Source organism: Ranitomeya imitator, chromosome 6, assembly GCF_032444005.1.
Source record: "Ranitomeya imitator isolate aRanImi1 chromosome 6, aRanImi1.pri, whole genome shotgun sequence".
Lineage (NCBI taxonomy): Eukaryota > Metazoa > Chordata > Amphibia > Anura > Dendrobatidae > Ranitomeya > Ranitomeya imitator.
This window is the reverse complement of record NC_091287.1, coordinates 224,546,431-224,558,880: the sequence shown is the minus strand read 5'-3', so window position 1 is coordinate 224,558,880 and position 12,450 is coordinate 224,546,431. Positions and strand designations below refer to the sequence as shown.

Genomic DNA, 12,450 nt, shown 5'->3' with positions numbered 1-12,450 from the left:
GGAGGCTGTGTCAGAAGGGGTGAGCCAGGTTTCGATGATGGCAAGGAAGGAAAGTTTGGTAGTAACAAAAAGATCATGGATGTAGGAAAGCTTGTTGCAGACAGAGCGAGCATTCCACAGAGCTCCTGTTAGTGGGACTGGGGAATCGGGGGCTGGGTGAATGGGTATTAGGTTAGAGAGGTTACGGAAGTTTGTGATAGAGCGTGGATGGGAGGTAGAAATGATTGTGGGAATATGGTGAGGAGGACCAGGATTTGGAGAGATATCACCAGCAGTAAGAAGGAGCAGAGAAAGTGTTAGCAGCTGGGAGCAGGAGAGGGTGTGAGGGGGCTGTCTGTGCTTGGAGACAGAGGATTGTACGTTAAGGAACAGTTTGGAGGAGGAGGTGAGGTGGATGGGAAGGATTGAAGAGGAGATGAATAGTTCCTTACTTGGTGTAGGGATCAGGGGAGGTAGCAGAAAGTGAAGGATTATAGGGGTGAGAGTGAAAACAAACAGAAACATTGTTTACAGTGACTGGCCAGTTACCTTCAGTTCCCTTCAGGTTCAATTCAGGTTCTAATTCTACTGTAATCCACACTTTTAAGGACACACTTCTAAGGGATCACACAGCAGACTAAAGTCATTGCAGACTTTTACTATGCAATATATGGAAAACTAAGTGCGTTCAGGTGTGAAGCAGAGAGGAGTGGTCTCTGCTCATCTTGTTCAGAGAATTAAGAGTGGACCAGATGCATACAATCAGGCCTGAGTAAACAAGGTCATAAATAACACTAGGGTAGAGCTGGGGTTAGCTGAAAAGCATACCGTGTGGAAGCTAGGAGCAGAGGGAAATCTATGTGCAAAGCTGGGTGATGTACTATGTGCACTTCATAGACAGACAAAGCAGGAGAGCAGGCTGGAGAGCTGGGTGGATAAACATACCGTGTGGAAGCTAGGAGCAGAGGGAAATCTATGTGCAAAGCTGGGTGATGTACTATGTGCACTTCATAGACAGACAAAGCAGGAGAGCAGGCTGGAGAGCTGGGTGGATAAACATACCTGTTGGAAGAATAGAGATGCTTGTTAGAGTGCGATGGTGGCAGGTAGCAGAGCACAGTCTATATACATCTTTCAGGTTTTAATTCTACTGTAATCCACACTTTTAAGGACACACTTCTAAGGGATCACACAGCAGACTAAAGTCATTGCAGACTTTTACTATGCAATATATGGAAAACTAAGTGCGTTCAGGTGTGAAGCAGAGAGGAGTGGTCTCTGCTCATCTTGTTCAGAGAATTAAGAGTGGACCAGATGCATACAATCAGGCCTGAGTAAACAAGGTCATAAATAACACTAGGGTAGAGCTGGGGTTAGCTGAAAAGCATACCGTGTGGAAGCTAGGAGCAGAGGGAAATCTATGTGCAAAGCTGGGTGATGTACTATGTGCACTTCATAGACAGACAAAGCAGGAGAGCAGGCTGGAGAGCTGGGTGGATAAACATACCGTGTGGAAGCTAGGAGCAGAGGGAAATCTATGTGCAAAGCTGGGTGATGTACTATGTGCACTTCATAGACAGACAAAGCAGGAGAGCAGGCTGGAGAGCTGGGTGGATAAACATACCTGTTGGAAGAATAGAGATGCTTGTTAGAGTGCGATGGTGGCAGGTAGCAGAGCACAGTCTATATACATCTTTCAGGTTTTAATTCTACTGTAATCCACACTTTTAAGGACACACTTCTAAGGGATCACACAGCAGACTAAAGTCATTGCAGACTTTTACTATGCAATATATGGAAAACTAAGTGCGTTCAGGTGTGAAGCAGAGAGGAGTGGTCTCTGCTCATCTTGTTCAGAGAATTAAGAGTGGACCAGATGCATACAATCAGGCCTGAGTAAACAAGGTCATAAATAACACTAGGGTAGAGCTGGGGTTAGCTGAAAAGCATACCGTGTGGAAGCTAGGAGCAGAGGGAAATCTATGTGCAAAGCTGGGTGATGTACTATGTGCACTTCATAGACAGACAAAGCCGGAGAGCAGGCTGGAGAGCTGGGTGGATAAACATACCGTGTGGAAGCTAGGAGCAGAGGGAAATCTATGTGCAAAGCTGGGTGATGTACTATGTGCACTTCATAGACAGACAAAGCAGGAGAGCAGGCTGGAGAGCTGGGTGGATAAACATACCTGTTGGAAGAATAGAGATGCTTGTTAGAGTGCGATGGTGGCAGGTAGCAGAGCACAGTCTATATACATCTTTCAGGTTTTAATTCTACTGTAATCCACACTTTTAAGGACACACTTCTAAGGGATCACACAGCAGACTAAAGTCATTGCAGACTTTTACTATGCAATATATGGAAAACTAAGTGCGTTCAGGTGTGAAGCAGAGAGGAGTGGTCTCTGCTCATCTTGTTCAGAGAATTAAGAGTGGACCAGATGCATACAATCAGGCCTGAGTAAACAAGGTCATAAATAACACTAGGGTAGAGCTGGGGTTAGCTGAAAAGCATACCATGTGGAAGCTAGGAGCAGAGGGAAATCTATGTGCAAAGCTGGGTGATGTACTATGTGCACTTCATAGACAGACAAAGCCGGAGAGCAGGCTGGAGAGCTGGGTGGATAAACATACCGTGTGGAAGCTAGGAGCAGAGGGAAATCTATGTGCAAAGCTGGGTGATGTACTATGTGCACTTCATAGACAGACAAAGCAGGAGAGCAGGCTGGAGAGCTGGGTGGATAAACATACCTGTTGGAAGAATAGAGATGCTTGTTAGAGTGCGATGGTGGCAGGTAGCAGGGCACAGTCTATATACATCTTTCAGGTTCTAATTCTACTGTAATCCACACTTTTAAGGACACACTTCTAAGGGATCACACAGCAGACTAAAGTCATTGCAGACTTTTGCTATGCAATATATGGAAAACTAAGTGCGTTCAGGTGTGAAGCAGAGAGGAGTTGTCTCTGCTCATCTTGTTCAGAGAATTAAGAGTGGACCAGATGCATACAATCAGGCCTGAGTAAACAAGGTCATAAATAACACTAGGGTAGAGCTGGGGTTAGCTGAAAAGCATACCATGTGGAAGCTAGGAGCAGAGGGAAATCTATGTGCAAAGCTGGGTGATGTACTATGTGCACTTCATAGACAGACAAAGCAGGAGAGCAGGCTGGAGAGCTGGGTGGATAAACATACCTGTTGGAAGAATAGAGATGCTTGTTAGAGTGCGATGGTGGCAGGTAGCAGAGCACAGTCTATATACATCTTTCAGGTTTTTATTCTACTGTAATCCACACTTTTAAGGACACACTTCTAAGGGATCACACAGCAGACTAAAGTCATTGCAGACTTTTACTATGCAATATATGGAAAACTAAGTGCGTTCAGGTGTGAAGCAGAGAGGAGTGGTCTCTGCTCATCTTGTTCAGAGAATTAAGAGTGGACCAGATGCATACAATCAGGCCTGAGTAAACAAGGTCATAAATAACACTAGGGTAGAGCTGGGGTTAGCTGAAAAGCATACCGTGTGGAAGCTAGGAGCAGAGGGAAATCTATGTGCAAAGCTGGGTGATGTACTATGTGCACTTCATAGACAGACAAAGCCGGAGAGCAGGCTGGAGAGCTGGGTGGATAAACATACCGTGTGGAAGTTAGGAGCAGAGGGAAATCTATGTGCAAAGCTGGGTGATGTACTATGTGCACTTCATAGACAGACAAAGCAGGAGAGCAGGCTGGAGAGCTGGGTGGATAAACATACCGTGTGGAAGCTAGGAGCAGAGGGAAATCTATGTGCAAAGCTGGGTGATGTACTATGTGCACTTCATAGACAGACAAAGCAGGAGAGCAGGCTGGAGAGCTGGGTGGATAAACATACCGTGTGGAAGCTAGGAGCAGAGGGAAATCTATGTGCAAAGCTGGGTGATGTACTATGTGCACTTCATAGACAGACAAAGCAGGAGAGCAGGCTGGAGAGCTGGGTGGATAAACATACCTGTTGGAAGAATAGAGATGCTTGTTAGAGTGCGATGGTGGCAGGTAGCAGAGCACAGTCTATATACATCTTTCAGGTTTTAATTCTACTGTAATCCACACTTTTAAGGACACACTTCTAAGGGATCACACAGCAGACTAAAGTCATTGCAGACTTTTACTATGCAATATATGGAAAACTAAGTGCGTTCAGGTGTGAAGCAGAGAGGAGTGGTCTCTGCTCATCTTGTTCAGAGAATTAAGAGTGGACCAGATGCATACTGGTAGGCACGGCACTGTATAAGGAACGTGCCTCTGACTGCAGAGCCCCTAAGGGATAGCTAGAGGGGAAATCAGTGCAGTGCCCAATTCCCCCCTCCCACTACCTCCCCAGGTGAGGTCATGATTGGGACGCCCAGCGGACCAACCGGGGAGAGGAGGTGAGTCAGGCCACACCCTCAGGGGTTAAATTCCAGTGACCGGGCCAGGTTCTCCCTCTTTCTCCCCGGTTGACCCTTGGAAGCTGTTGTGTCCCTGGTCTCCTGGCCACCATGGCTGCCCCTGCGACCGAGGCCCTACAGCAAGGAGCTGCACAGAAAGGTGAGCAATGGTCGCGATCCCCTAATTCTGGCCTGGGTGCTCACCTTCCTGTGCCCCCTCCTCATCCATTAGCCTCCCCGGCATCCCCCAGGGCTCTGTCCCTGCAACATCCTCCCCTGGGGCCTCGTTCTCTCCTGTCTCCCCAGCGCAGCTAACCCCTACTCACCTGCCCTTAGTGTTGGCCCCGTCCACCGCAGACCTCGGTCACCCTGGGCCTCCTCTCTCAGCTCCCGGCGCTCCCGCTGATCATGGTGCAGCTGCGACGCCAGGTAGACGCTCGGGGCGTTCCTCCCGTCCTCCCGAGCGCCTGCATGTTGGAGCAGAGCCGGCGCTGACTAGCCGCCGTGCTCCTGCCCCACGTGTGGCTCCGGGGGGCGCGGCGGGCGTCGCGACGTTTACATCGGGCTCCGCTGCCCGCCGGTGCCAAGCGCCCGCTCCTAACTACAAGTGCGCCCGGGCCCCGGTCACTTCCGGTCCCCAATCTAAGGCCCAGGGCCCGGCGCACATAGTGACAGCCTCCCCCTCTCACACAGGCCGCCCTGCCTCCCAGAGTGCAGTGCGGGCCCTGTGGGACACGCCCACTTCTGGCCCCACTTCCTCCCGGCAGATATTCAGTGCTGCGGAGGCAGGCAGGGGATCGCCCGCTGCCTCGGTGTCCTCGGCGGCGCGCCAGCCGCTCAAGAGGACCAGGGGGCAGCGTGGGCAGCCAGCCCAGGCACACCGCGAGTCCCCTGCAGCGTCAGGGAGTCTCCCCTCCCTGATGCCCACTTACTCCCCGGGAGGCAGCAGCAGCGCAGCTTTAGTCTGTGGGGCCCCAACCCGCCAAATCGGTCGGGGGGGCGCCTCACAGACAGCGCTCACTAGCCCCCTGTGCCAGTACCCACCACGGAGCGCTGGACCGGCCCCTGCCAGAACAGGACTGCAGCACCGTGGACCTCTGGCCAGCCCACCCCTGGCCCACCGCGTCCCCCCAGCAGGCACATCGGCGTTGCCTGTGCGGGGGGGCAGGCAGTCGGGGGCCAGAGCCACGAACACGGCCGCGGAGCGTGATGCCTGGTCTATTCAGACCAGCCAGCACGCTCCGCGGCCAGGAATGTATGCACCAAACACACATACAGTCGCACCAAACACTAACACAGCTGCAATAAATTACGCGCCGCCAACACCCCCATGCTCCCAAACGCAAATTGCAGACAGTTTCCTATCAGTCCCTGCCCTTTTGCGCTCACCCTGCGGTTCCAGCCTAATAGTCTCTGCACCTTCCCCGTCTCTACCCCCTGCACCGCCACTCACGCCCCGTGGCCAAGATAACGTCCCCCTTACTCCCGAGGTGAATGCACCTAACACAACCTAGACAGGGCGATCGCAGACATAGATGCCGCAGATCGTCCTCACCCTCATCAGTAGATTCCCGCCACCGTTCCCGCTGTCCCTCTAGCTGTCGCCATTCCCACTCCAGACGCCGACACCACTCACGCAGGAGCCACCACAGATCCCGCTCCTCCTGATGGCGTTCGCCATCCACAACCGGTTCAGAAACATCGGGGAGTCACAACGGGCGGTACCGGTCACACGCCGAAAGACGGCGGTCTCACCGGACACCCAGAGCGGGTACCCGGTGGGAACAGACACTGACACCCCCCGTTACCGACCAGGCAGAGATCGGGGCCCCAATAGCCTCTCATCATCGAGCACACGACAGATCTCATCCGTCACGTGCTCCTTCATTGGCTGACGCACGGGGAGACATGCCATACGTACCTCCCCGGTCCACCAGCCAGCACCGAGCTCCGTCCTGGCCTGACGCACAGGGAGACACGCCATACGTACCTCCCCGGTCCACCAGCCAGCACCGAACCATGGAGACAACTGACGCCGGAGCACCTTCCTCTCCAGGGGACGCTCGGCACCAGACGAGAATACATCCCCGTGCCACGGCGCTGGCCGCTGGCCTGCCATCTTCATCCTCCTGGGCGGGCGGCCAGCACCAGGACAGCGCCACGGCAGGAGCCAGAGTACCTCCGTCCGGAGACACTCGGCCGGCATCTGACAGCGGTGAGTTCTTTGATGTTGGTGAACATTCTACATTGCAAAATGTGGGAGAAAGCGAGCTGGCGGCCGCTATTAAGACCCTAGTTCAGCAGTTGACACGCCCAGGCGTACCAACTGATGCTAGCACCACCCAAGCAGCTAGTCTGCACAAGGATGCATTTTTCTGTGGAGTTAGCCCACTGGGAGCGCATGTTGACTTGGAGACAAAGCAAAAAATTTGGGAAAATGGTTATGTGGATATATGGTCACTGATATCGGCCGACCAACAGTCCGTAGACAAGGAAAGGAGGACTGGCGAGCGGTTGCAAGATAGGAGCAAACCAAAAATAGCTCAAACAATGAATAACTGGCTCCAGGCCTTCGCGGTTCTCGGATGTATAATGGGCCAAAAGCACCCAGAGCGCTGTTCCGAATTATTTATTTACCAAGATCTAATATATAATTCATATAAGTGCCACAGCGGGGCGGCATGGAAACGGTACGACGAGGAGTTCCGCAGGCGGTTGGCCATGCAACCAGACTTGGGCTGGGGGGTGAAAGCGACGGACGTTTGGTTACGACTGATGTTGTCCCAAAAACAGCCCCCCTTTTCGGCAGCGACCACTTATCACTCAACAGCAGCAGGCCAGAACACAGCGGTCGCACGCGGACCTGGGGCCTGCTTACTGTTTAACGATGGATACTGCCGTTTCCAAGGGTCCTGTAAATATAGACACGAATGCTCCTCCTGCGGAGGAGGACACCCTGCGGCCAGATGTACCCGCCAGTCAAATAGAGCACCTGCGGAGGTCTAACCCCGGTGAACGTAACCGCAATGGGCCCATGGCTAAGCCGTTATCCCAATAAAGAAGCGGCAGAACAACTATATTTCGGTTTTAAACACGGTTTTTATATCCCTTTCAAACCCAGCCCCTCGCCAACTATTGCAAATAATTTAAAATTGGCACGCGAATTCCCTGATATTTTACAGCAAAAAATCCAAAAAGAAGTTGAGCTGGGCAGGATGGCGGGACCTTTTAGTTCGTTGCCATTTAAAAATCTCAGAATCTCGCCTTTAGGTATTGTTCCCAAAAAGGAGCCAGGAAAATATCGGCTAATACATCACCTTTCCTACCCGAAAGGCGCATCGGTTAACGACGCAATACCCGCGGAAGACTCGTCCGTAACCTACTCTTCTTTTGACAGGGCGGTCGAGCTCGTGCGCGCAGCCGGGCCCGGTGCCCTGCTAGCGAAATCCGACATAGAGTCAGCCTTCCGCCTTTTGCCCGTTCACCCGGAATGTTTTCATTTATTAGGCTGTGAGGTGGACAGGCTATTTTACTTTGATATGTGCCTACCAATGGGCTGCTCCATTTCCTGTCATTACTTCGAGCTTTTCAGCACCTTCCTAGACTGGGTATTACGATACGAAACTGGTAGCAACTCAACGATTCACTACCTCGACGATTTTTTGTTCGTCGTTCCCGGGGACTCCAGACTCTGCTCCTTTCTTCTCCAAAAGTTTAAGTTTTTAGCCAAAAAATTTGGGGTACCACTTTCACCGGATAAAACAGTCGGCCCTTGTAACGTTTTGCCTTTCCTCGGTATTGAAATGGACACCAATGCAATGGTGTTTCGATTACCAGCTGATAAGCTGCAAAAAACTCTGCAAATGGTTAAAAATTGCTACGAAGCAAAAAAAAGTTACCCTGCAGCAGATGCAGTCCCTGCTAGGATTGCTCAACTTTGCCTGTCGTGTAATGCCGGCGGGCAGAGCGTTTTCACGCCGACTATCACTGGCAACCAAGGGCATAGCCCAGCCGAGCCACAGAATTAGGCTAAACCGTTCCCTGAAGGCAGACTTGCTGGTCTGGAGGACATTCCTGGAGTCCTACAATGGGCATACATGCGTTATGGCGCAGGAGACGCCAAGCAAAGATTTAGACTTGATGGTTGGTGGAAATATTACTGATGGTTTCGCGGCGATATACAAAAACCAGTGGTGCAAAGGCCAATGGCCTGAACTATTGACCACGGCCGCATGGGGCCGTGACCCAGCACTGGTGGAAATTTTGGCAATAGTAACATCAGTCGAGCTATGGGGTGCCCAATTGGAAAATACAAACATCAGATTTACAACAAAACAGCTGAGAACAGCAAAAGCCCTAAACAGCATGTCCTCTTCTTCTCAGCCGGTACTCGCGCTGTTGCGCCGCCTAGCACTATTATGCCTGAAGCACAACATCTGGTGCCGGGCCAGATTTACGGCGACTGTCGATGATAAAATTGTTAACTCTTTGTTATCTTCCGATTGGCAGTCATTCAAACTCTTCCTGCCCAGGGCGCGAACGTCGGGCCTGCGGTGTCCTCCTTCTCTCTTGGACATGGTGGCCAATCATTGATGCCCTTGATCCGCGCTTCGGTGACACCGGCGACTTGGCAGGTTTACGGTAAGGCGTGGGAGGAGTGGTGCTCGCTAACGCAAGGAAGACCAGTCGATAGGTGCAACCGGACGAGATGCGACGTCCTAGTAGAACTTTTAGAAAAGCTCAGGCAGGGAGGTGCGTCAGGGACATTAGCGCAACGTCATCTGTCGGGAATAGCATTCTTCTTTCAGCTGCTGGGGTGGGTGGACGTAACCAAATATTTTTTCATCAAACAAGCCGTTAAAGGCTGGAGAAGGCTGCAACCTAGTCAGGAATGCCGACGCCCAGTTTCCTTAAGGCTGCTGGCCGACATAATTGCAATTTCTTCATCGGTGTGCAAATCACAATACGAGGCAACGCTGATATCCGCAGCGTTCGCAATCGCCTTCTTCGGGGCACTTCGCATCAGCGAATTAGTGCCCCAGTCAAAAACAGCATCAATAGGCGGCTTAATCAATGAAGACCTCGTCATATGCAGCGAAGCTCTGCGCATTAGAGTACGGAGATCCAAGTGCGACCCCACCGGGAGGGGGACATGGGTATTGGTCAAGGCGTCAGGCGGCCCTATATGCCCCGTAAAAATAGTTAAAAACTATGCGCTAGTAAGACATCCGGGTAGATTCCTCCTTTCACACACCGACGGGTCCCCTCTTACTAAATATCAATTTCAAGCGATTTTTAGACAGTGCCTAGAGGCACTCGGCGTGGCTCCAAAGGAATATGGGACACATTCATTCCGAATAAGGGCGGCGACCGAAGCTGCTAGAGCGGGGGTATCGGAAGTCGAGGTGCAGAGAATGGGCTGCTGGAAATCCGCATGCTTTGCAAGATACATAAGACCAGACCTGCTCTAACACTTCTTGTCTCTTCCAGGCAGCTTTAAGCCCACAGTTTGGGTAGTGGGGCATTCTTTTGTCTACTGGGCGTGCAAAAGGGCCAAACTCAGGACGGGGGGAACCAATTTTGGCTTCCCGAATTTGGAAGTCAACTGGAGAGGCGTCAGAGGGCTTCGGTGGCGTCAGATCTTCCCGGAGTTGGTCGACATCGCTAAGAAGGCCAAGGGGCCGGTGGTTCTGGTGCTACATGCCGGAGGCAATGATTTGGGCAAGCGGAAAGGGGCCGAGCTGTACACAGTAATGTCAACGGACATCGAGCGGTTTGTCTGTTTATTACCAGATATGGTGGTGGTGTGGTCAGAGATAATACCTCGAGCGGTCTGGCACGGAGCTAAGGACGTAAAAGCCATCGAAAACGCAAGAAAAAGGATTAACACAAAGATGTCGAAGTTTGTGAGAGAAAATTACGGCATTGTGGTTCGACACCAGGAGTTAGAAGGGAACAATTTTGCTTTGCTGAGACCAGATGGCATCCACCTCACGGACATCGGACTGGACATATTCTTGGAGGGTTTGCGGGATGGTGTTGAACAGGCTCTAATGATGTTGTGTGGGGGTCGGAGTCTTGTGTAGGTCATACACATGATCCTCCGTGGCGGTAGGTAGAGGGGGGCAAAGGTTCGTAACCTCTCATCGGCTTGCTGGCCCAGCGGTCGTCGGCTGGGGCCTTCAGCAATGAGTGCGTCGCGATGTGTAATTGCCCTTCTCTACTTTGCAATTAATAAAACTGTGACCGACCTGTTCAACCCATCCAGGATTGTTGGTATCTTTTATTACGGAGTGGTGGGACGGGGGAAGGCACTGGTTACGACACACGGGTCTCTGCAGTCTGGTAGGCACGGCACTGTATAAGGAACGTGCCTCTGACTGCAGAGCCCCTAAGGGATAGCTAGAGGGGAAATCAGTGCAGTGCCCAATTCCCCCCTCCCACTACCTCCCCAGGTGAGGTCATGATTGGGACGCCCAGCGGACCAACCGGGGAGAGGAGGTGAGTCAGGCCACACCCTCAGGGGTTAAATTCCAGTGACCGGGCCAGGTTCTCCCTCTTTCTCCCCGGTTGACCCTTGGAAGCTGTTGTCCCACCCTCCCTCCCTTATAAATTGATAAATGTGCTGTGCAATTACTGTTAAAATGTTTTGAATTTTAAATTTAAAAAAAAAAAAAAAAAAAAGATTTTGATGTTCTTTTATATACGTCACAGTGGCGGTAGGTAGAGGGGGGCAAAGGTTCGTAACCACTCATCGGCTTGCTGGCCCAGCGGTCGTCGGCTGGGGCCTTCAGCAATGAGTGCGTCGCGATGTGTAATTGCCCTTCTCTACTTTGCAATTAATAAAACTGTGACCGACCTGTTCAACCCATCCAGGATTGTTGGCATCTTTTATTACGGAGTGGTGGGACGGGGGAAGGCACTGGTTACGACACACGGGTCTCTGCAGTCAATCAGGCCTGAGTAAACAAGGTCATAAATAACACTAGGGTAGAGCTGGGGTTAGCTGAAAAGCATACCGTGTGGAAGCTAGGAGCAGAGGGAAATCTATGTGCAAAGCTGGGTGATGTACTATGTGCACTTCATAGACAGACAAAGCAGGAGAGCAGGCTGGAGAGCTGGGTGGATAAACATACCGTGTGGAAGCTAGGAGCAGAGGGAAATCTATGTGCAAAGCTGGGTGATGTACTATGTGCACTTCATAGACAGACAAAGCAGGAGAGCAGGCTGGAGAGCTGGGTGGATAAACATACCGTGTGGAAGCTAGGAGCAGAGGGAAATCTATGTGCAAAGCTGGGTGATGTACTATGTGCACTTCATAGACAGACAAAGCAGGAGAGCAGGCTGGAGAGCTGGGTGGATAAACATACCGTGTGGAAGCTAGGAGCAGAGGGAAATCTATGTGCAAAGCTGGGTGATGTACTATGTGCACTTCATAGACAGACAAAGCAGGAGAGCAGGCTGGAGAGCTGGGTGGATAAACATACCTGTTGGAAGAATAGAGATGCTTGTTAGAGTGCGATGGTGGCAGGTAGCAGGGCACAGTCTATATACATCTTTCAGGTTCTAATTCTACTGTAATCCACACTTTTAAGGACACACTTCTAAGGGATCACACAGCAGACTAAAGTCATTGCAGACTTTTGCTATGCAATATATGGAAAACTAAGTGCGTTCAGGTGTGAAGCAGAGAGGAGTGGTCTCTGCTCATCTTGTTCAGAGAATTAAGAGTGGACCAGATGCATACAATCAGGCCTGAGTAAACAAGGTAATAAATAACACTAGGGTAGAGATGGGTTAGCTGAAAAGCATACCGTGTGGAAGCTAGGAGCAGAGGGAAATCTATGTGCAAAGCTGGGTGATGTACTATGTGCACTTCATAGACAGACAAAGCCGGAGAGCAGGCTGGAGAGCTGGGTGGATAAATATACCGTGTGGAAGCTAGGAGCAGAGGGAAATCTATGTGCAAAGCTGGGTGATGTACTATGTGCACTTCATAGACAGACAAAGCAGGAGAGCAGGCTGGAGAGCTGGGTGGATAAACATACCGTGTGGAAGCTAGGA

At 51.3% G+C, this 12,450-nt stretch overlaps 1 long non-coding RNA gene across 1 annotated transcript in view; it reads right to left on the bottom strand.

Moving 5' to 3' along the window:
* Positions 1-5,050, bottom strand: part of LOC138642379 (uncharacterized) — a 372,227-nt gene extending 367,177 nt beyond the window's left edge. Inside the window, exon 1 of the long non-coding RNA XR_011314036.1 lies at positions 4,713-5,050. This is a non-coding gene — a long non-coding RNA (uncharacterized lncRNA). The remainder of the gene's footprint in view (positions 1-4,712) is intronic.
* Positions 5,051-12,450: the final 7,400 nt, after the last annotated feature.